This window comes from Poecilia latipinna, unplaced genomic scaffold, assembly GCF_001443285.1.
Source record: "Poecilia latipinna isolate Pla-1442-1.1 unplaced genomic scaffold, P_latipinna-1.0 Scaffold933, whole genome shotgun sequence".
Classification (NCBI taxonomy): domain Eukaryota; kingdom Metazoa; phylum Chordata; class Actinopteri; order Cyprinodontiformes; family Poeciliidae; genus Poecilia; species Poecilia latipinna.
This window is the reverse complement of record NW_015113549.1, coordinates 22,472-46,809: the sequence shown is the minus strand read 5'-3', so window position 1 is coordinate 46,809 and position 24,338 is coordinate 22,472. Positions and strand designations below refer to the sequence as shown.

General features: G+C 39.3%; 1 protein-coding gene across 3 annotated transcripts in view; it reads left to right on the top strand.

Annotated features, from left to right (window-relative positions):
- Positions 1-24,338, top strand: part of znf423 (zinc finger protein 423) — a 219,171-nt gene that overhangs the window by 174,591 nt on the left and 20,242 nt on the right. The window lies entirely within an intron of this gene.

The following is a 24,338-nucleotide window of genomic DNA, read 5'->3' as shown; positions in this document are numbered from 1 at the left end:
GACTTGTTGTCTTTGCCTCAGTGTTGGCTGATTAGGCAAAAATGACTCAAAAATTGGGTAGCGGATTGAGTTCTACTGTTTGTTTGTCGGAGGTTTGCTGTTCTTCCGTATGGAGGCGGAGCCAGTGTCATGTCAATTGATATTGATCATGTGTTTGTAGTGATTTGTTACTCCATAATCGTGGTCTGAGACCAACTGATCCAGAGCACCTCTACTTCCTACTTCCTGAATCCGTTCTGGTGTTTGGTTTATGGAGGGCCCGGTGGGTTGCAGAGTGTTTGATATCTGACAGCTGATTAAAGAGAGGAGTGCGGCGCTCCGACAGGAAGTCTCCGTGGGCATGATGGGAGGTAGGTCCAGGAGAGGGGGCGAGTCAGGTGAGAGGCTACAGGAAAGACGAAGAAGCTGGAGGAGAGACAGATTTTCTACCCTCGTTTAGTGGAAGTGAGGAAGAGGAGAGGAAATGGAAAACAAGGTGGAAAAGGAGAGAGCAAGGCGGCCCGGCACCCTGCCGCTTATCCTTGAACACTCGAAGGGGGACTCCCTCTTTCTCCTTCTCCAAGCACACATCCACGGTGCCCAACCGGCGCATGAGGGTGCTGTTGCAATTAAACCTGCGCAGCGTGGAGCCCAGATTGAGAGAGAAACGGAGGGAGGACTCCTCTCTGCATGAACGCTTCCCCTGGAAGACAGGAGAGGGAGGAGAGGAAGCTACTGAAAGGATGAAGCCTGAGTTTCTGTCAGGATTATTACAGAGCTGGGATGAAAAAAAATGTTTGGAGCAAGATTATAGTTAACCGACTGAAGAGAAACGGTTTGAAACAGTCCAACTTTCAGAATACTGCAAAACACCCGAAACACTGATTTCCTTTAAATCTAATCTAAAAAAATACTGGAGTTTCCTTTGATTAGTAGTAAGTGCACAAAAACTAAATTTTACCAAGTATTTTTGGTCTATATTCTAGTGCAAATATCTTATTACCGATACACTTGAAATAAGACACAATTAACTCGTAAGTAACTTTTCAGCAAGATAAAGGAGCTTTTATAGAGGAAATAATTCTTAATAATTGATGAAAACGTACCGGTTCTACAAGAACATGAGAAAAATGTCACTTGAACTTTTTCATAAATATTAAAGAATTGTTAGTTTAAAACAAGATCCTCAGTTAAAATCACGTGAATAAGTTTGTTCACGTGGTTAAGTCATGAAAGTCATCATTCTCCTTCCACTTCCTGTCGTCTTCTTTGTCTTTTTCGCCAGTAGTAACATCCAATTGTTGATCATGACTAATGTGATGCAAAATATAGTGTCGAAATAAACTAATTTCAGTATGGCTGAAAAACTACCTCATCCTAGTACAAAAACTTTTTATCAAAAAATATGAGTTACGCAAATTTATTTTTGTAATTTCAAATTGCTCAATTATATGGTCAGTGGAAATAAATTTGTAATTCAGTACATTTATGTTTTTAAAAAAAACAAAAGTTTTAATTAAATTCAGCTGTTTATCTGAATCACATTTGTATCGGCCGACACTAAACCTCAGATATTGATGTTGGTGTTGGAAGTGAAAAAGTGGATCGGTCGGTGCATCGCTCTGGGAAACACAGCTGTAGTTACTTTATTGTGCTACAAAATGGTGCTTTGTGTCTGGAAAATACAAAACACCGCCCCTTTAACGTAAACACATGTAAAGAACATCAACAATTCTGGTGATTTTACTTTGAAAAACTTGAACAAGCGTTGCACACAGGAACCCTGAGGTCGACACTCTTAAACGATCACAAGCAAAGTGTTGCACAGAAATGTTGTTTTCCTTCTCTAGCTTGTTCACTGTGACACAGTGTGACACACTCACCCTGCTGTGATTGGTTCTTTAATTAGCTCCTAACAAGAGCCTTCAGGAAGCCAGCGTGCTGATTGGATGTCTTATCATTGTTAATTAGCTCAATTAAGTCATTAGGAGGGTCCTCAGCTTTTTGCTTCCTGGGGCCGCGCAGGTAGAGCTTCCCCCCGCCTGCACGGTTTAAAAAAAAGGTCGGAAATGGATGTTTGTGGGGGGCGAAACGGTGTATATTTAGACATGAAATCATCTCCTGGCTTGGTTGTGAATATGATCCAAACATGACAGGATTTAGCCGTGTCAGAGCGCCTGACTCCCAGATTTGTCATGTTTACGGGGCGACATGGATCGCTTGTTGTTGTTGTTGTTGTGCGCGACTGCGGTGTCCAGGTGTGACGCAGCCCGCGGCGCTAAAAAACACACATCTGGAGCAGAGAGAGCGCTCCACAACCAGATGTGCTCCACTCTGCCACTTCACTTGTAGCTTTTTTTTTTTTTTTTTTTACCGTTTACGGTCGGTAAAGGTGGAGTTTGTCCAGACATCAGCTGGGTCTGTCAGGTGTGTTTGTTCAGAGGCCGACAGATGTTATTTTGATGTTTAACAGTGACGAAAGGACAAAGAGGCGGCGGCGGCGCACATCTCGTGAAACGAGCCATGAGACGATGTTTGGTCAAGCATGGATGGCTGGAGAGCCAATTAAAGTGGCGTAGGCAGAGACGAGAGGCGCGGCTTCACCTCCAGCTGTTGGCGTGGCTGCAAATTACTCAATTATTTTCACATGTGTGTTTGTGTGTGTGTGACGCTATGCTTCAGTTAATGTGAACAAGTGTGCATGCATGATTCGCATCAGCTCATAATTGTTAACAATGATTCATTGTTGGCTGAACAAAAGAGCGGAGTGTTATGTTGTCACCTCCGCCCCCCATATACATACACACACACACACACACACACACACACACACACACACACACACACACACACACAAAGACACCAACATGTTGGCCGAGCTCAACACAACGATCCTAATTGCAGCCGATGCTTCGCTCTGAAGCCGCTTCCCTCCTTTACGTTTCATCACTGATTGAGAGACACTCCACTAGCAGAACGCCTAAACCAGGGGTGTCCAACATGTGGCCCGGGGGCCTTTTGTGGCCACTGGACTAACATTGTTTGGCCTCTGACTTTCTTCCCTGTTCAAATTTGGCCCTCAGCACAGGGGTTTGATGTAAATGGGGACTTTCTATTGGTAATTAAGGCAAATTATCACAGATCAAGTAAAAAGATTTGGGGCATTTCTCAGAATTTTGGATTTGTTTTTCAGGAACTGTAATTCTTTTTCACCCTTGTCAAAATCCACATAAATAACCAAACATTTTTTGGTTAGATCTATATCAATTATGTTCTCGGCACATGAAAATAATCACATGACTTTTTGGGATGTATACACACTGAAATCTTGTTCCATTTTCATTTAGTAGATTTGCCTGATGGTGCAGAAACAGTTTAACTCTACCGCAGCCTTAAGAGATGGGATCATTTTTACCCCACAAACTTTTTACTCTGTGCGCAGTCCAGTGGTGTCACTTTGACCCCGCGTGCGCTTTTAGGAGCTTTTTTTGTGTCTGTTGTTTCGCAAACCGATGGCCTGATGGGACGAGCTTCCCTGCCGTCTGACCGTGACGTTTGCCGCGCTCTTCCTGAGCGTCATGCTACGACCACAGCAGGTTTAAACAATTCTGACACTGAGGGAAGAAAAAAAAAGTCAGATTTCTGAGTTTAACATTCAAATTCTTAATGTTGGGCTGTGAGATGGTGGCACTAACCAAGATGTACTGTTGTAGCCAATTTGAAACCTAAAGAGGGCAGCACTGAGACGGTTTATGGCCAAATATTGCAGAACTAAACATAAACGAAGGCTGCAAAAATACAACATTTTACCAAGTATTTTTATCCTGTTTCTACTGCAAATATCTTAGTTCACTTGAAATAAGACAAAACTAACTTTAAGTTTTCAACAAGATAAATAGTCTTCTTTTAAGTCAATAATTATTTTATATTGATGAAAACGTACTTGTTCCGTTGTCATGAGTGAAATAATATGCCAGTTGGACTAAAATAATGAATCATTAAAATAAACTTTATTTCTTGCTGAAGTTACTTGCAAGTTTGTTTTATCTTATTTGAATTGTACTAAGACATTTGCTCTAGAAACTAGACACAAATTACTTGGTAAGATTTTGTGTTTTTGCTTTTACGGCCCAATTTAAACAATTGATCAGCTCATTTGGGGTTTAGAGAAAAATTAGAGAAGAAACACTAGTAAAAACTCATCACTCCTGCTAAGCGTCCCATAAACGGGTGCTATGTCCTGTTTTTAAAAAAAGAATCTGTTGATTAACATTTGTTTCCCTACAAAAGCGCGGCAGCAGCATGAAGCTTTGCGTGTGCAGAGGTATGACTGGGAAGGAGCGGAGCAGCGGCAGAGAGACGAGCCTTGATGATGGAAACGACGGAGTGCTCCAGAGAGACACGGAAACAATCCCCTCTAACCACTGCGCTGACACCTCTCTGTTACGAGTGTGTGAGCGTGCACGTGTGTGAGCATGTATTAATATTGATTTAGCATTCTGGCAGGGGGTCTTTGAACCTCACTTTTCCTACTCCAGGCCTGCAGGGACATATTGCAGTGACACACACACATGCAGACACACACATGAGGCAGTGTCAGATGTAATTAATGGCATAACATAAAGACAAAGAGACAGAACAGCAGCATATTAAACATGAGCCATATAAACACGTCTGTGTGTGTGTGTGAGGATGATGAGGCAGAGAGGAAGGTTTAAACTGTGAATCCCGGATGTGGTTCTGCTCCACATGTAAACTCTTAAGTTGCTGCTTCTCTTTCTCTTTGCTCTTGGATGGATGTGAGAAGCAAAACGTTTAATCCAAATGCATGGAGAAATCAGCTTTTTCTAGTTATTAGCTGCAGAAGAGCGACGCTTTCTGAATTTACAGATACCAGGAGATCTGTCACAGACCATCACTGGCATGAATAAAATATGTTTCTGCAGAGCATTGCTTCAAATTAAAAACAGTGTTTGAGATTTTACTGCTCACAAAAACTAAATACGTCTGAAAACATTGATTTTAACATCCTGTCTAAATATTTCCTCAAATACGGATTTTAACATCGGTGTTAAAATCCAGAAAACATGCAGAGCAATATGTTTTCTGGATATCAGAAGAAAATATAGACAATAAATGTGAAAAGTAAAACTCAAAAACATTATCAAGGAAAACAATCAAAAAGAAAAATAAGAAAAAGTCATACGCTGCTAAAACATCAAAATATTTCCACGTGTTTTGGTGTAGTTTCTTGAAATAAGACAAAACTAACTTGCATGTAACTGATCAGCAAGATACAAGAGCTTGTTTTCAGTAAATAATTTCTTAATATTGATTTAAAGACGTACCAGTTCCACTGGCAACATGGAAAAATGTCTTTAGTTTCAATATTAAGGAATGATTTACTTAGAATTAGCTCTTACATCTTGCTGAAAAGTTACATGGACACAGAAATGCTGAATCACCAGTTACCATGGTGATTCCCATCTTTTCTTCCTAAGACGGGCGGGAAAAAACAGAGTCTAAAGAGATTCTTCAATTCTAGGTTTTATTTTCAAATCCCAGCATAATGGGAGTAAATTCACAGTTTGGGTATTTCACTCTGCAGTGAGATCCAAGAGAAAAAATCCAACATATTGGATGAAAGAAGACCTTTGAATTTTAGAGACTACAACTGGAAAAACTGTCAACATTTACAATTTTCACTTTTCTAAATTATGTTTTCTTGAGATAAAACATCCCAGCCTTACAGTTCATCAGAGGCGGCTGGTTTCACTTCATCAGCGGGAAAAAAACAGAAAATGTGTCTTACAGCTGATCAGTCCAGTGGATTAATCTGTTCTGTCTCTTCATGTGAGTGACCAACACATTTCCTGAGTGTGAGCACTTATTTTTGTTGCATTGTTTAGTTTTTCCTGTTTACTGGTTTCTCCGGTGGTCTGCCTCTCTGTCTGTCTTTGGGGAAACTGTTTAGAAGTCTTCATGCACTCTCACACAAACCCCCAGACACATTTATATTTGATTCCTCCCTCAGAATAATTAATAACTTGCTGTTCATTTATTTATTTGTTTGTATTTGAGGCTGACAGGAGGCGAGAAATGTGTTTGTGTGCTTGTCTTATGAGACCAAGAAGAAGTTATTATTTTATTCTTCGGTGCAGCGCAGTGGAAACTGGCTTTGTTTTGCCAGGTTGTTGCAGCTTTTTTTGCTCAGGTTGGTTTAAGGAAACATTATAGATGTTACTCATTATTTGGTTTTTCTATCCGGTAAAAGGAGACATGAGAGAGGTTATAATAGCATTTATGTTTTTTGTCTGATCATTTTATTTAACGTGTTTATGGGTGAAAATGCAGCTTAGTTGAGTTTATTTTGTAAAGCCGATAAGGATAACGGGTTTTGACTATACAGTTACAATGTTTGGGTTTAAAAAATAAAAATCTAGTTTTCTGTTTAAATTATAGCTTTAATTTAAATCACTTCAGAACCACATTTAGCTACGTGTAATAAAATTATTCCATCCATCCAACCATTCATTTGTTCATTATTGATGTTTTTCCTCTAGAACATGACTATAAAACCAAATGTCTGGATATTTCAGGGAGAAGAATGTGAAATTCTGACATTTATATGAAACCATTAATGACGAAGCGCTTCAGTTTTGCTGTCGGTTCTGATCAGTTTTGGACCAAAACGCCTGTAATTATCCATGCTGTCGCCCCTTGGAGACCAAATAATTCAGGTGTAATTGCACATAATCAGATTATCCTGCAGCCTAATCTTCCAAGGTCACTCCTCTCGTCTGATTCCTAATCTGCCGTGTTCCTCCTTTAAGGAAGCCGCCGGCCACCGCCGGCTGATTGTGCCTCTGCCATTACCTGCTCCGCTCAGCTGGACGCGTCTTTTCACTCCAATGCCACCTTGATTAGCTGCTCTTAATTTAGGGGCACACCCACGAGTGCGCGGTGGCACTCGAAGGCTTCTGTGTGATGAATTACGGCAGAACAGTGGGGGAACCTGCGGAGCGCGAACCGCGGGAGGGTTGTTCATTTAACCACAAAGTGAGAAATACAAGAGTTTGGGAAATGATCAGCTGCGTCGCGCTGAACGTTTTTGTTTCCGCGGCTCAAATCAAGATGTTCCTCCTGTTTGTTTTAAGGTTTTCTGTCTCATGTGTACATCCAGCAGGCATCTCCAGTTCTTCACCACACACACACACACACACACACACGGTGTGCGGTGAGGGACGTCTCCAGCCGCGGCTGCAGGTATCTGGCAGGCTCTTCCACACATGACCTCGCAGTGATTAAGTGTCTTCATTAGCATGCTATTCTGCGCCGTGTGTGTGGGCGGTGTGCAGTAGGGAAGCGGGGTTTCAGCCGTGTGTATTTCGGGCCTGTCAGATTTTGGAATCGATAATAAAAAATAAAAATAAATCCACCTCTGTTTGCTCTTCAGGTATTTTTATTTTTTTAAATGTGTTTTTTAATCTCAGATCTTCGGCGGAGTCGTTACCATGACCACGGCTCGGCTCGGGTTGGCACAGCCCGGTGTGGCGCTGTGCCGGTGTGGGTTCAGAAAGCAGAGACAGGAAGAGGGACTCGGCGGGAGGCTGAGCTGGCCGGGGTGGGCCGGGCGGGGGGGTGAGGGCAGGCGGACCAGACCAAGGTCACTCCGACTGAGGGTGTGTGTTTGTGACTGTGTGTGTCCACATGTCCACCTCAGCGTTGAGGATCCAGACTCTCTGCTCTGCTTTTGGTTTGTTTTGATCATTTCTAGATGCATGCAGAAATATTCAAACCCTTTTTATGGCCACAACAAACTTTAATCTGCTGTAGAAAAACACAAACCAGCTGCGTTTTCATTACAAAATGGTCACAAAGGGAGGCTGTGGTGGTGCAGGGGTAAAACACGACCCACATATGGAGGCCTTAGTTCTCAACGTCACAGGTTCGAATCCCAGCCCTCCCTCTCTCATTACCCATCTTCAAATAAAGGCTGCTAGAGCCAATAAAACCTGTAAAAAAAAAACAAATCGGCACAAAAGTTTGTCAAAAATTGATAAACCTTGCAGTGTGGTGCTTCCATTAAATTAGAAGCTCAGTTAATAATCATATGCAAATAAGTTTGTTACCTTGACATCTGTCAGAAATTAGGAATGCACAATGCATCAGCACCAACATCGGTATCTGCTTCTGGTTGTTTTTCCCCTAAAGGTGCCGAAACTGTTGGAAAATATGTATATATATATCGGCCATAACAGCAGTACTAATATCAAATATCAATTTTTTGCATCCGTGCATCCCAATCATAAATTGGGATGCAAAAACTATTTTAAGTTTTTAATCCCTTCCACCAATCTGCTGGGAATCACTAATAAAAATTGGACGTAAAAACAAGTCTGTAGGAGGAGAAGACGGTTGTTTTCATTAGAGACCCACAGATCTGTAAAATGTGGCGTTTTCCTTCTTTACATGGATAAAAATCCTCTTCCTCATCTCTGATTCAGTCGGCTACAGCCCTGCCTCCAGTCCTGTCTCTGTGCTCTCCCGTCTCCGTCTCCCCGCCGGTCTCCCATCATGGATCTCTCTGGGTCCAGATGGGCAGTTTGCAGGTTAACTGGAACAGCTGGAGCTGCATTATTAGCGTCCTGCTGTGAGCTCTTATTGGCTCTGCTCATCTCCTTTCCTCCTCCTTGTTTCTCCCTCCTCTTGTCAGATTCTTAACCGAGTGGAAAAGATTTTTCCTTTCGGTAATTTTAAATCAATCAGGTCCTTTTTAACCCCAATTCCTCCTTGTTGCCTAAACCCAGAAGGACGAGCGTTTAAAACCTGATGTTGGAATAAAAAACAATATCTATTCTCTACAAAAAATTTACTCAAATGCATTTAATTATCTCTTTGACAGCAGTTTGAAAAGCTTTATTAGATATGATTTGTGTGCAGAAGAGGTGCATTTAGGGTGGAGCTTAAGCTGGGAGTCTCTCAGGCCCGTCTGGGCCTCGTGTGTGTGTGTGTGTGTGTGTGTGTGTGTGTGTGTGTGTGTGTGTGTGTGTGTGTTAATGTTGTTGTTGTGGAATGGAAATTGGCTTTTTAGTGGTATTTGGATGCAGAGATGCAGTGAGGATAAGCCTGCTAGCTCCCCCTGACGCCCCTTGGGAGAACAGATTAAAGAAACACACACACACACAGTAAACAGCAGGCTAGGATTAGATGGAGGTAGGTAAACACACATACTCTCATTTCTGCTGGATTTTATTGAACAAAAACGCATTTCTGCAGCTTTCTCGGAGATGAGATGTGAAAACTCGTTCTGACCAAACAGAAGAGCTGCAGGTTCGTCCAGATGTGGAGGATCAGAGGCGTTGCTGTTTTATCATCTGACTGACCAGCTGGTTTTAAGAACTTCAACCTTTTCTTTGAATAGAAAGTTTGTCTACAGGTGCAAAATTTAAATAAACTGTCTAGAAACATGATGTTATGTTGCAGAATGAAACAAAGCTGCAAATCAGATTGATTACATGTTTCTTAGATTTCCCAACTTAGGTTGTTCAGTTTAAAATAGCACAAATAGTTGCAGCCTAATTACCTAAATCAGAGTGTCTACACATCCTTAAAAAGTCTTGCATTCATCCATCTAAAATAAAGACGTACATTCAGTGAAAAACTCTAAGCTGGCCTTAAATGGTCTTAAATGTTGTGGCAGGACAACTTAATGCCATATATTCTATGTAGTTTTCTTTCTTCTTGCTGTACTTTACTGTTAAGTCTGTGTTCACTGCGTTATGTGACTCAATCCAGTTGTGGCAATGAGCTGCTAACGCTACCTTTGCTAGCAAGCTGGCTAGCTGTCAAGACTGAAGCTAGCTAGCTTTTTTACATCCATTCATATAAGTACAAATTTATCAGCATTGCCTCACACACAGATTGATTTATTTGTGATTTTCTTTCGTACATTTGTCTTAAAATCCATTCATAATTGTTTTGAAATGCCTTAGAAAGTCTTAAATGTGACTTGGTGAACCTGCAGAAACTCTAAATAATTTAACTGACTTCAGTCTGATCTGTATCTGCGTTTATTAGGGAAACCGCACATTTCTGATTCTGCCATGATTCGTTATGCTTTACATTTCAACCCTGACGCTCAAGTTTTGTCTAATAAATAATAAAAATTATCACTAAAATAATCTGGTCCTGCCCACTTCATGAATTAAATAGGACTCATCTGCTCTACTTTAAATGTTTCTTTCTGTTTAAAGTAATTTAGAAAAAGGCTTAAATTAAAGCAATCTGTATTTTAGAAAAGTAAGATATTTATTTAGTGGAGAAATATTTTTTTATGTCAAGAAAGACAATCTCCTTAAATGTATCTGCATTTTTTTTACTACAAGGCTGCAGGAGAAACATGTTAACTTGGGTTAACCAAGTCTCTAAATGATATCTCCATTCCAACTATTTTTTTTTTACAACGTACTTCAGGAGTTTTCTGTCCTACCAACACAAATGTAAACATGTCGGCCTCTTCTTGAGCTGCAAGCTTTGGTCAAATGAAACTTAGATTCATTTTTCCAGCAACAAAAACTCCAGCTGGGTCTGCTGTGGAAGACATTTTCAGTAGAAACTAGACTAAAATTACTTGGTAAGATTTTGTGTTTTTGCAGTGATCCCTATAATTGTGCCAACAATGATTGAGATGAAAACATTCCCTGAATGAACAAACTCAAATAAATAGTAACTTCAGTTTGACATCATTTATTTAAAGGCTGTAATAAATCATGTAACAGGTTGTGCTAATAAACGCCTCCTTCAGATGTTTCACCTTTATACCTATAATTTTAGTACCAACTCTTCTACCTGAAAAGCATTTAATTCAGTCAGAGGAAGGAAAATGCAGTTAGGGTTGGACTGGGGGGGTATGACCCTCTGTCCGTCACCATGACAACTGGATCAGAGCTTTGATTACAACTACAGAGGTGATTAACTGTGGATACAGACGGGATCTTGGACCTGGGTGACTGTGTGTGTGTGTGTGTGTGTGTGTGTGTGTGACTCGCCTTACGCCTCGTTCTGCCTCTGCAATAAACATCTTGCCAACTATTTTTGTCTAGTTTCTGATATAAATACCTTATAGGCATTAAATCAATTAATCGCATGATGAATTGAAATAAACTCTAATTTACATTTGCATGATTTATTCTTTTTCTCTTTTCTCTCTTTCTACCAAAAACTGAATGATAAAAGTCTTCAGTTTCGTGTTTTGGTCTCACCTTTTTTTTTCTTTTTAAGGACAATGATGTTTACAGAAACTTCATAACTCATTTTATTAATTGTTTCTGTTTAATTTATTTTGGATATTTAAAATGTCTTCCAGTTCCAGTGTTAAAATGTTCGTTAGAATGTAAAGTTTACTGATCTTTGAGAATTTAATCGCCTTTATATTACTTGAATGGTCTCAAAACACCAATATTGTCGTTTATCACAGTAACTTCTGGAACAATTTATCATCCTGCAAAATGTATTATTGTAACAGGTCTACTTATTACACTTGAAATGAAACAAAAACTAACTTACAAGTAACTTTTCAGCAAGTTACTTACAAGTTACAAGTCAGTAATTTTAACTTGTAACCTTTTAAAAATGTCCTGTTATAAGTAGAAAAAAATCTGCCAGTGTAACTAGAACTTTATCAGTTTTCAAGATTTATTGACTTTAAACAATCTCCTATATTTATATTATTTCTTATTTTAAGTGTGCAAAAACATTTGCACCAGAATCTAGATGAAAATACTCCGCTGGACTTTGTTTTCGCAGTGCAGACGCCTCATCCTTCACTCTGGTTATTTCTGACTGTAAAAATGAATCGTTGTTTTACTGCTTCAAAAACAAAAACACCCTATTGGTGTGAATCTGGAGAGTTTAGTTGTGTTTTCCAAACTGTAGGCGAACAGATGTTTGAAGATGTTTCAGGAGGATGACAGGTGCTTCCATTTTAAACATTATCTCAGGGAGCAGTAAGCCTGTGTTTGTGTTGATGGTTTATTTACACACACTGATTAATCTTATTCCCCTCAGGCCCGTTTCACACTTTCAATTAAAAATCTGAACATAAATATTCTCCACATTCATAGCTTGCACACCTCTTAGTGGCTAAAAAGAAACCTTATGTGGCTGTTAGTTAATCTCATCATTGATACAGAATGATTGCTGCAGTTTGCTGAAATGAAAAGATTTCTGCAGGAGTGTTTCATGTTAATGTTTCAGTTTCCCGCGTTCTAATTATTTGCACTTTTTTGCTAAAATGTGACGCATTCACACTCTTTTTGGTGTTTTTGTTTTTTCACAAGAGGTCCTGTTGTGTTCAGAAACATACGAGCGCAGCTAACATCTAATAAAACTGCGGTGAAAGTGTGAGACAATGATGTAAAACGAGTGCGCAGACGTGCACGTGCGCGCTTGTGAGCAGCTATTTGGCTTCAACACGGCCGAGCGCTCCAGCTTCCCACTGTTATGTAATCTGAGAGGGAAAATCCAAGCTGCTGCTCACACACACACACACACACACACATACACACACACACACATTCCCATCACACACTCTGTCTCCTTCCAAGACTCACATGCACTATGCACTACACAAATATGCTCAATTTGTGCACAAACTGGTCACCGCCATATGCTGATCCTGTCTGCCAATAAAATGTCTGCCTGGCTGTGTGTGTGCGTCCGATGTGTGTGTGGATAGTTTTCACAGGATGCGATTAGGTGAAGCGGAGGAATGTGGCTTCAGGTCCACTTTTATTTAGGCCTGTAAACATGTTGTTTACCTTATTGAAATCATAACAATTTGATCAGAATTTTTGTTGATTTATTTCAACATCAGCTGTGAAATAAAGTCAAAATTTTTCAATAACAGAAAAGCAAAAAATATCAATGACTGAAGAGTTTCTCTTTATTTAAGTGGATTTAAGCATTCAGAAATAATGACACAAAGCAAAAGATTATGTTGTCATTTATGACTTTGACAGTCTAATCAAATCGCTCAGTTTCTGATTCAGGTGGATATTTATTTAAAAATTCACAAAATTTCAGCCTAATAAATGTAACCACATGTAAAAAACTAAAAAAAAACTGTAAATAACTAATTAGTAAATAAATGAATCATAAATGTTCCTTCCTCTGACCTCAATGCACCACATTGATTGAAACTCGACTAATTTCCTGTTTTAGTTGTTTTATAACATTAAACTTCAAAATTCTTTCTCTGCCTCTTTTTAATAAACATTTCATGTCTGCTTTTAAAGTGTTGGTTATTTTTCTGAACATTAAGGCAGCTGTGGCATTGAAGTTGATCTACAGTCACACACAAACCTTTTAAACACTAAATATAAGTTATATTAAATATATTTTATACAGTTATCACTTCTACCTTAAATTGTTTCCCAGTTTAAACATAATCATCTTCTATACAAATATAGTAATAATGCCTGAAAACACGAGGCTTAACATTCAATCCTGTGGAACACCAAAAGTAATTTTACATAATTTTGTATATTCAGTTGTACATACATACATTTTTCATTTAAGTAATTTCCTAAGTAGTTATTTGCAGCATTTTAGCCCAAACTTACCTTCATAGTTGAGTTAATTGTGAAAATCAGGGAAGTTTTAGCTGCTTTATCGTATAAAAAACACTGAGATAATGTGCATCACCACCAAAAGTTTGTTTTATCAAGTTTATGATTACATTTTTCTCTTTTTATTTAACTTTTGATATCAGCTTTATGTCTGAAACAATGTTATGTTTTAATTTTATCAAACTATGTTCAGTAAAACTGTCTGAATTTTGTATTTTACATTTTTTGGATTGGTTCCCGGTATTCAACCAGGTGGAACACCACAAGTTAGATTCTGCGGTTTTATACTGTTTTTCGTAGACTAAAACAAAATTTAAACATCTTCATTTTGTTCTGTTGATTAACTTTTTTTAATAAAAAATGCACTTTGCCCCGTCTTAAATCAGAAGCCATACATGTGTATGAAAGGAGCATTTCTCTGCCTCCCATTTTGTTTGGACTGAGTTTAAAGATCCAGACGGTCGAATTTCGAAGGGAACAAATAAAGAAAATAACAATCATCTTGCAGAGAAAGAGAGAGAGATAGAAATAGAGAGGGGAGATGAGAGAAAGGAGGGAGAGTGTGTGTGGGTGTTGGATACTCTCGGGACCTCAGCACTGCAGCATTCTTTCTCCTCTTTGTGTGTGTGTGTGTGTGTGTGTGTGTGTGTGTGTGTGTGTGTGTGTGTGTGTGTGTGTGTGTGTGTGTGTGTGTGTGTGTGTGTGAGGGTGAGTAAAGGTGGAGGCACTCCTGGGACCCCTCCAGCTCTGCAGCAGGTTGTGTGAGTGAGTGAGTGTATTCTGCAGCCCCCACAGCACCAATGGGTCAAGCTCACAACCTCCTGCATCAGAACCCCCCCCCAACAACCACACACACACACACACACACACACACACACCCCCCAATCGCCCCCTGGTTGCTATGGTAACACACCTTGAGCAAGCCCCCCAGAGGGGCGCGCACTCCTCTTCCTCCTCCCTTCCACTGCTCTCTTCTTTGCTGCACTCCTTCTTCCTCACAGCGCCTCTTGCTGCTCTCTCCATGGCCGTCCTGTCCGTCTTCTTCTTTCCTTCCTTCATCCCTCTTCTGGACGCTTCTTCTTCTTCTTCTTCTTCTTCTTCTTCTTCTCCTTGTTAAAACAACAGCCTGATTTCCAAATCGTCTGTAAATCAGATCAACAGTTTCAATACCGAACAGTTTTTTTTCATCTTTGCCAATTTGTTGCAGTACAAAGTGATTATCTCGACACTGCGAGTCATGCATGTGCAGCCGCTGCCCCCTATAGGCAGGTGGAAGAAAGAGCTTCCGTTATAGATCTGCAAAACTTAGATGGAGCAATCGCATAGCTAGAGAATAACGTGGAAATCCTTAGAAAACTTTCCAAGGCCTATTTTAATGCTCTATGCCAGGGGTCCCCAAACTTTTTCCTGCGAGGGCCACATAGCTGTTCCTTTTTCTGGTCGGGCCGGTCTTAGTTTTTGGAGAAAGAAACCTTAGAAAATTCTTGTCGACGGGGGGGCGACGACGAGGAGACATTCGCGCTTTTAGATAGATTTTTACCCAGAATGCAAATGGAAAAAACCGTGAGTGAAACAGTGACTGGGACTGACTGGTATGTATTCCATTGAGGGAAAGTTAGTTTCACATCTGCTCAAGAGCCCCCTGGTGGTTGAAGAAAAATCCACATATAAACCAGAAAATACAATATATGACAAAAAACACTGAATGCTCTCTGGTATGAGGAGGCGGGCCAGATCCGGCATTGTTCAGGGGGCCGGACCAAATGACGTGGCGGGCCGGATCCGGCCCGCGGGCCGGAGTTTGGGGGCCCCTGCTCTATGCAGTAGTGAGCACACCTCTGCTAATCCGCTAAAAGCTGAGCCAACATATGCTAACTGGAAACTTTTAGCCTGGTTAGCTTCCTCTAAGTTTACTTTTCAGAGTAAATTATAAAGCGTTAATTAACTTTTTGCTGTGTTGATCAACATTTTTGTTAAAATTTTGGTTAGATTTCTTGAAACTAGACGTTTATATTCATGCTCTTAGTTTGAGCATAAAAACTGTTTATGTAGCAGATCCGTTTCCTCTCCTCAGATTCTCTCTCTTTTTCCCAATAACTTTATTTCAAACAGGAAGTACACAGGAACAAAATAAAACATTGACAGTAGGGAACCAGATATAAACATTATTATATTAACTTAGGGCATTGTGGAACATGTAAGTTATTTCAAAATTAAATTGGTGCACAAAGATTTTAGGTTTTCAAGGACAAATATACTTTAGGTTGAATTGAAGTTGATGCTTTGGGATTAGCTTGTAAGTACCATGTTTGTGTAGCACTTTAACATTAGCAGAATTGTTTATGGTTAATGATTTAGGGTTAGCACAACTAGCTTTTAGTTAGCATCACCCTCCATTGTTAATACGGATTAAGATATGCAGTGGAAACCCTCACTACCGCAGAAGCTAACAGCTAAAGTCTTCCTAAACTCTGGTCTTGCAAACTTCAGTCAATAAAAGTTGCACCTTGATATCTCAGCTTCCCACGTTTCATTTTCTTTTGAATATTTCAAATATTCTCAACAAAATATCAGTAAATATGATTTTTCATGGGTACATTTGTGTTCGGTTCCACAGAAACATCTGCAGATAGATGAGGTTTCACTGTATGCTGATGACAGACAACTTTATATTTCTGTCTCACCGCATGACCAAGGTCAACTAGAGTCAATAAAATAGATGTCTGTAATATAAAAGGGGGAATATGTCAGCTTTCCTCCAGCTTAGTGAAGATTTAGTGCCTAACATGAAAGGTTAGATATCAACACTCAACTGGACACAATGAGGGCAAAGACCGTTTAAAGCATGAATTTATGTTTGGATGAGTTTATTGTTGCTTTCTGACCATAAATCTTATTCTGTGAAGCTTTACTGCGGTAAAGCTGGTGGTGGTTATTTTGCTTTATTATACCTCAAAATATTTCAAAGATATTTTTATTTCCTGCTGAAAGCATCTTATTCAGCTTCATCTCTAGGTATTCTAACCAGTATAAGGAAACATTGGTGTGTGCATCAGCATCTATCCTGTATTAGAAATGAACATGGTTAGCTAAAACCACAGAAAGCCCTCAGGCTGTTGTTGAATTATGTGTGTGGTGGGAAAACCTGATTAAAATGTTAAACTAACATCAGCAAATCTAAGTAAAAGTATCTATATTTCCAGGTTTCTCTTAGCTTTATTAGGAAAGCTTAGAGTAGTTGTTGTGTACAGTAACCTGATTTCATACTGTTACAGTAAAAAAATAAACACTGAAAAAATGAGAAATATGAACCTGGACGACATTAAATGACTCCAGAAATCACTGAACTTTCTTTCAAAATGTCTGTCAAACAGATTAAATGTAAACTTGAGGTTTTTTTTCTTAAACTAGAACTTTATCAGAAACTAATTTACAGCCACAGCTCGTTATACACGCTAGGATGTTGGAATGGTGTAAAAATAATGATATTTATACCTGAACTGCAAACACACAAAGTCTGTTTAGTCCATTTTTAGTGCAAATATCTTCATACACTTGAAATAGGACAAAACTAACTTAAGTGTAATTTTTCAACAAGATATAGGAGCTTGTTTTAAGTCAACAATTAAAATAAGTGCTAGTTCCATTGGCAGACTATTTTACTTACAACAAGACATTATTCCTGTGCTAAAAGTGAAATAATCTGTTAGGAGAACTAGAACTTTTTCATCAACTCTTGACTTAAACCAAGCACCCACATCTTGCTGAAAGTTAGTTTTAAGTTTGTTTTGTCTTATTTCTAGTGTATTAAGATATTTGCACTAGAAACTAAAATAAAAATACTTGGTAGGATTTTGTGTTTTTGCAGTGTAGAATCAAAAAGAAACCAAAAGATGAAGAAACGCCTTTAACAAAAAAAAAGCATTTACGTCTTTTGATGTCTTTATATCAAACATTCAGCTGACATAGTTCATGTATTCATATCCGTGTTTTTCTATTTCAAGATTACACATTCCCACCCAGGCTGAGTGTTTTTAAAAAGAATAAAACAGGAATTTTGTAAAACGGTTGGATAAATCTGAGTTACTTGGGTTCGTATTTTCACTTGAAGTGCAGATGCCTGTTTTACGGCACAAAGGACCAAACAGAGACACGCTCTGATATGGATTTTAGGGATGGAGGGGGCTGACAGGCGGAGAGACGGGCAGTAATGGAGGGCAGACGCCCAGGGGACCCCGGCAGCTCGTTTAGAGCGACGCCGGGAAGGTGGGTGTTTGCATGCATGTCGAGGTGTTTAAGAGGGGAAGCACCTTAGGGATCCGTCGCCAGCACAAACCAAGGAGCTCATTTGTGTTGAGCTGCGTGTTGCAGGGGTCTGAGATGAGGCCAGCGTAAATGGGATGATGCCACCTGGTCCTGCTCCTCTGGTCAATTAGCAGAGAGAAAAAGGTGGTTAATGAGAGGGAATGAGACCGAGCAACAGCATGAGCAACGACAGCGTGTGTTTGTGTGAAATCTGTCACTGTGGTGGGTTTGTAATTGTGAGGATGACTACAGTATGGACCGCGTTTTCCTTCCATAACATGCATGTTCTGCTTTAAATGTTCTGATGTGTTTTTGCCTCCAGTGGAATCGGTTTCATTATTCTGCCGATGCGCACGCAGCGATTACCTGGGTGTGTGTCTTCATTGGCTCATTCTGTAAAACCTCATCATACAATATGTCTGGATGTGATGAGGAATGGAGATAAAAATCAGCTTTTACACAACATGTAGACATAGTTCTCAATAATAAATCTACCTAAGACAACTCCTGGTTCCACACAGCAAAGTCACTAAATCATACAAAGTATTTTTGATCTAGTTTTTTATGAAAAATGTCTCAGTACATTTGAAATGAGACAAAACTAACTTACAAGTAACTTTATCTTATAAGATAAAGGAGCTTATTTTAAGTCAATAATTCCTTAGTATTGATGAAAAGGTACTAGTTCCATTGGCAGATTATTTCACTAAAACATGGAAAAATATCTTATGAGTGAAATAATTAGGACTTTTTGGCCAATATTAATTATTTATTGACTTAAGACGACACATATGTCTCTGAAACGTTACGTGTAAACTAGTTTTTTCTTATTTCAGGTGCGCTCATGTTTGCAATAGAAATCAGACAGAAATACTTTAAGATTTTGTGTTTTTGTAGTGCATAATATAAAGCAGATTATCTGTGGGAAAAACAAACTTCCCTGCACAAACATACTGCTTTGTCAGCAACAACCAATTGATTTTTTTTTTCAGATTATCTGCCTTGCATCATAATGACAGTTTTAACAATAATGTAAAAAAAAAAAAACAGCATTTATTTACAGATGCATGTGAAGTTCATCCACTTCCTCTTTGAGCTTTTACAGCCGGCTGAAGGAATCCAAAGCTCCTGGTCAAAAACAACCAGTCAGAGCCAGGAGGACGATCTGAACGCTGTCAATCACAACATGTACTCGCTGCTAAATGTGGTAATAGTTGCAGTAAAACTGTTTATCCGCCATCATCGGTGGCTATGCTAACTAGCCTTAGCATTCACTACAGGCTGTGCTATCAGGAAGAAGTTATAGTGTAGCAGAGAGCAAGAGGGAGGGTGATGGACAGCGTTAAGACCCGCCTCCTGCCTCTGATTGGCTGTTTCTGGTTGGCAGAGGAGCTGATTTTTTTCCTCACTGATTATCTGTCTCATCCAAACTGTCATGACAGTTTCAACCAATATGTAAGGAAATATATTTCTGTAAAAGTTAGATACTAGGGCTTCAAGGGGTTTGAACGAGTTCTTTCTCCTGGTTGAAACCAGCGTCTTGAGGTTTGTAGATAAAAGCGATGAAGGATTATTGTCATGGTTAGTGTTTGAGTTAAAATCCAGAAAAAGTTAGATTTGAGTTGGTTGGTAGCGAACTGTAATCCTGACCTTCACCCTGCCTCTTTGGCTGTGTCCTCCCCTATGTTCTCCGTCCCAGGGAAAGTCTCCCAGCGATGTGTGTGTGTGTGTGTGTGTGTGTTCATGAGCTGCTGGATCAAATGCTCTCTGTGAGACAAAGCGTAGCGGCAGGACGCTCTGCGACTCTGTCATCTCACTATGGGTCGCACACGGACCGGGCTGCGCGGGGGGACGGCACACAGAGACAGCCGTCCCCACACACACACTGATCAAAACAATGTATTTGTCAGAAAAGAGAAGTCTTTCATGGGACACACACACACACACACAGAGGCGTTGGAGGCCTCTCTCCATGCCCTTGTTCCGGACAGCCCAATTATCTCTCTGCACCTCACTGTTTTCTCCTCTGTTCCCTCTGAGGTTTTCACGTTCATTCTGGTTTGGATTCTTTTCTCTTTTTTTTCATTTGCAGCCATTTTTGCTCTCACACTAATTGATTGACCATAAATGAGCTCCTAAAGTTTCTATTTCGGCTTGATGTCGTAATGAAACATGTTCCTGTGCATGGAAATTTACACAGAAATGAAACGAAGCACTGCTGAAAACATAACAGTCGTATAAAACTGAATTTATTTGACTTTATATCAGAAAAAGAAGACGGTCTCATTTCAGTGGAAGCGACGATTCCGTGCTTTACCAAAGAGCTGGGATTGTATTTCTGTTGGTTCAAACCTGAATAGTTACAACGTTGGCCTAAAAAGGTTAATAAAAAAAACCTTTAAGCTACTCAAAAAGTACAATAAAAATATTAAAAACAAATTTTACTCAATAATTCATAATAAAATTACCTCAGAAAAAGTAAAAAGTACAGCTTAGTGAAATTAATGTTTTTGGTAACACTTTATTAGAAGACGAACATGACATCATAAACATGAAGTGTCATTTGGTAAATAATGACACTTTTAATGTAAATTTGACAGATTTGATGGAGTTTTTATACATGTTTTAACACAACTTTCCTCAAAAGTGTCATTATTTACCAAATGACACTTAATGTCATATAAATGTTCCATGTTTATGACAGTGTCACGAACAGTGCAGCATCTTCCCATCCTGCAAGGATAGATGATTACTGACCAGATATTGATCAATTTACTTTTAATTAATTAAATCCAATCACATAATTTCCTCGTTAGTCTTCAGCACATTGAGAGTCCGTGTAAGATAAAGCATCAGTAAGGAAAATATAACAGCCTCCTCTTGTTCTTTAACATTTTTATTTCCAAAGTTTCAGATTGTTTTTGTAACTGCGGCTTAAATCTTGCTGCCGAGCGGCTCAGATGTTTCTGTGTAAGATCTCAGGAAAGCTGAGCGTAGAAGTAGGTCGTTGTGTTCGTGTAAAGGTGGCTGATGTTTGACCGCTCCCTCTGATCCTGGCAGCGTGGGAGAGTGGGAGGCAGCTTTACCCCCACCGAGGGCGCGGCTTAAAGATGCCTTACACACAACCATGTAGACAAAACACACACACACACACTGACATCAGTGACGCGTAGGCAATTCTTCATCTTCTGTACTGTAAAAACTCCAAATATTACCAAGTATTCTTTTAGTTCCTAGCAAATATCTTACTACACTATACTTGAAATAATACAAAACTAACTCAAAAGTAACTTTTCAGTTAAATAAAGGATCTTCTTTTAGGTCAATAATTCCTTAATATTGATTAAAAATTATTAGTTCCTCTGGCTGATCAAATGGAGCCTGTACTTTTCTTCAAATCAGTATTAAGGAACCTAAAACAATTTCCTAAATCTTGCTGAAAAGCTACTTTTAAGTTAGTTTTGTCTGATTTCAAGTGTACTAAGATATAAAGTTAATGTTTTCTGAACAAGACATTGTTGGAAATGAAAATTTGTTCTTAACTAAGGAAATTTGCTCTTGAAACTAGACAGAAATACTTAATAAATCCTACCAAGAATTTTTGGTCCAGTCTCCAGTACAAATATCTTTGTTTTATTTCAAGTATACTAACTTACAATAAATATTCAGCAAAAAATAGGAGCTTTTTTAAAGTCAGTAATCCCTTAAAGAGGCAATATTATGTAAAATCGACTTGTTATAATGTTACTCCCTCATCAAAGACAGACCTGGAGTGTTACCTTGGTTCTTTCATGCATGTTTTAAAAAAAAAAATCCTTTAATCTCCATGGCAACCATTCAGCTGTGAACAACACCTGGGTGGATGTAGCCCCGCGTTTGAGGCTCAGCTCCTCCTCTGAGCTGCAGCTTCCAGCTCAGAGCTTCTGTCCTCATCCACTCAGCTCCTTCAGACTAGCCAGCAGCAATTAGCAAACACCTGCTGACCTCATTATAGGACCTACTTCTCAGGGTTAATGGAGGAGCCATGTTGTGATGACTTCCTGGAGGCGGAGCTTCAGAAACAGCAGGAGTTTTTAAAGAGACACAGACCCAATTTCAAGACGTTAAGTTATGAAGTCAAATTTTTTTAAGTCATATTTTCATAACAACTGACGTTAACATAGTTACTTGATTGTGCTGTAAAATTGCACTATATGCTTGGAAAACATAATGTTAGTTCTGATGAAGCTCTACCGCTGTCAGATTATCACTTATCTCTTATAACAAGACATTATTCATCAATATTAATTAATTTTTGACTCCTTTCTCCTCCTGAAAAGTTTTTTCTAAGTTAGTTTTGTCTCAGTTCAAGTGTACCAAGATATTTCCACCTGAAACTCAACCAGAAATACTTGTTGAAATTAGGTGTTTTTTGCAGTGTGCCTGTTTTCTGAACCAAACTTAAACTTTTTGTTTCTCAAACAATAAAATCGGAACCAATTGAAAAGCTGCAGCTGCACACCCTTCCTCCTGCCTCTCCCTCCGCCTCCCCTCTCTCTCTCTGCATGCGTCGCTCCGTGTGACTCTCTCTCCTGCTGCTTCAATCTCCTGGTAAATGATAATGAACCTCTATCTGTCTCAGTGTGTCTCGGACACGCTGGCGCCCCTCACAACCTCGCAGCCTTTGAGGTTTCTGTGTGTGTGTGTGTGTGTGGAGACGGGGCTTGTTTGGGGATCGGGACCACAACACACACATGCACACACACACACACAGCTATTGAGATGGGATTAGGGCACCCTTGTGATGGCCTTTGAGGCAAGAAGAGATAAAAATCTCGGTGTGCGTGTGTGTATTAGTCAGTATGGGTGTCATGGATGCATGATTGAAGACGTTATTAACCCTGCGATCCCCTGCAGCGGAGATTTTGCAGAGTGTGTGTGTGTGTGTTAGCACTTACAGGACATGAGATAAGTGTTAAAAAAAGAGGGTGTGTGTATATGTGTGTGTGTGTGTGCAGAGCTCCATGGGGGTCACAGATTGGCCTGCAGACGACACCATCTGATGTCTCCCGGCAGTTCGGTCCTGTGGCGTGTGTGTGTGTGTGTGTGTGTGTTGCCTCGTGCTGTGTGTGTGGGCGACTGGGGTATCGGACCTGTTTGGTACGCTGGTGATAAGGACAACAGGCAGGGGACTCGATCACCGAGGGGAGCCTGTGTGTGTTTGTGTTTACGACGCCCACCTTCATCTGGCCTTTCACCGTGGGGGCAGTGATGTCACTCACACCGTCTTAAAATAGACACAAACACAAAAATAAAAAACACGACTGTGGATGCGCTCTGCACACTTTTTCATATAAAAGATTATTTTTACTCCTTTTGCTTAATGTTTGATGTAAAAGTGTTAATACGGTAATCAGTGTTTCTAATTGTGGAGGTTTTTTGTGCTCGCGTGTAGAAATTAATACATCCTCATGTTTTTTAAGGTGTTTCTTCAGGTCTTGATTGTTTTTTGATATTTCACTGCATAAACACAAAATCTTACCAAGTATTTTTGGTCTAGTACACTTTAGTACAGCTGAAATGAGGAAAATATAGCTTACAGGTACTTTTCAGCAGGATATAGGAGCTTGTTTTACATCAGTAATGCCTTCACAGTGATTGAAATGGTGATTGTTTCACTTATAACATGACAAAAATGTCTTGTTATAAGTGAAATAATCTGCATGGTATCTTAACCTAAAACCTGGCACACATTTTCTGTTTCTGTTTCTTACACAGTCTGAAAAACAGCATTAACTTAGCTTACCTTACTATATCGCACCATACAGTGCCTTAATTTATCACGTCTAGCCTAACTTAGCTTACCTTGCTGTCTAAATAAGACTGCACTGGTTTCCGTATCTTACTTTACATTACTCTGCTTGACTTAATTTAGCTAAATTAAATCAGTTTAATTCTACATTGGTTGGCTTACCTTTAGACCATTTAGCTTGATATATTAGCTAAATAGATTTAGCTCATTTAAATCTATTTACATTTGGTGATTTACCTTGTTTAGACTATAGCTAAGCTATTAGCTTAGCCTACAATCGCTGATTATCGTGGCTTCATTTAGCCCCTGTAGATTTAACATTGCCTGCTTTAGCTTAGCTTACTTAGCTTAGTTTAGTACACCTTACCTTATTTTAGCTAAATTGAGTTTAGTTTAAGTTAGCATATGCAGATTTACTTTAGCTTTACTACTTTACCTGACATTAGCTTAGCTTAGGTTTTTCTCTTTTTATTTTGTTTGCCCTATTAAAACTACCTTATTTTGAATAAGTTTAGCTTAACCTAAATTAGCTTATTTGATATTAGCTTACTTTAGTTTATGTTAGTGGGTTGAGCTGCACTTCTTCTGTTCAGGCTAGTTTAGAGGATTTGTGAAATTAATAGAAAATGTAA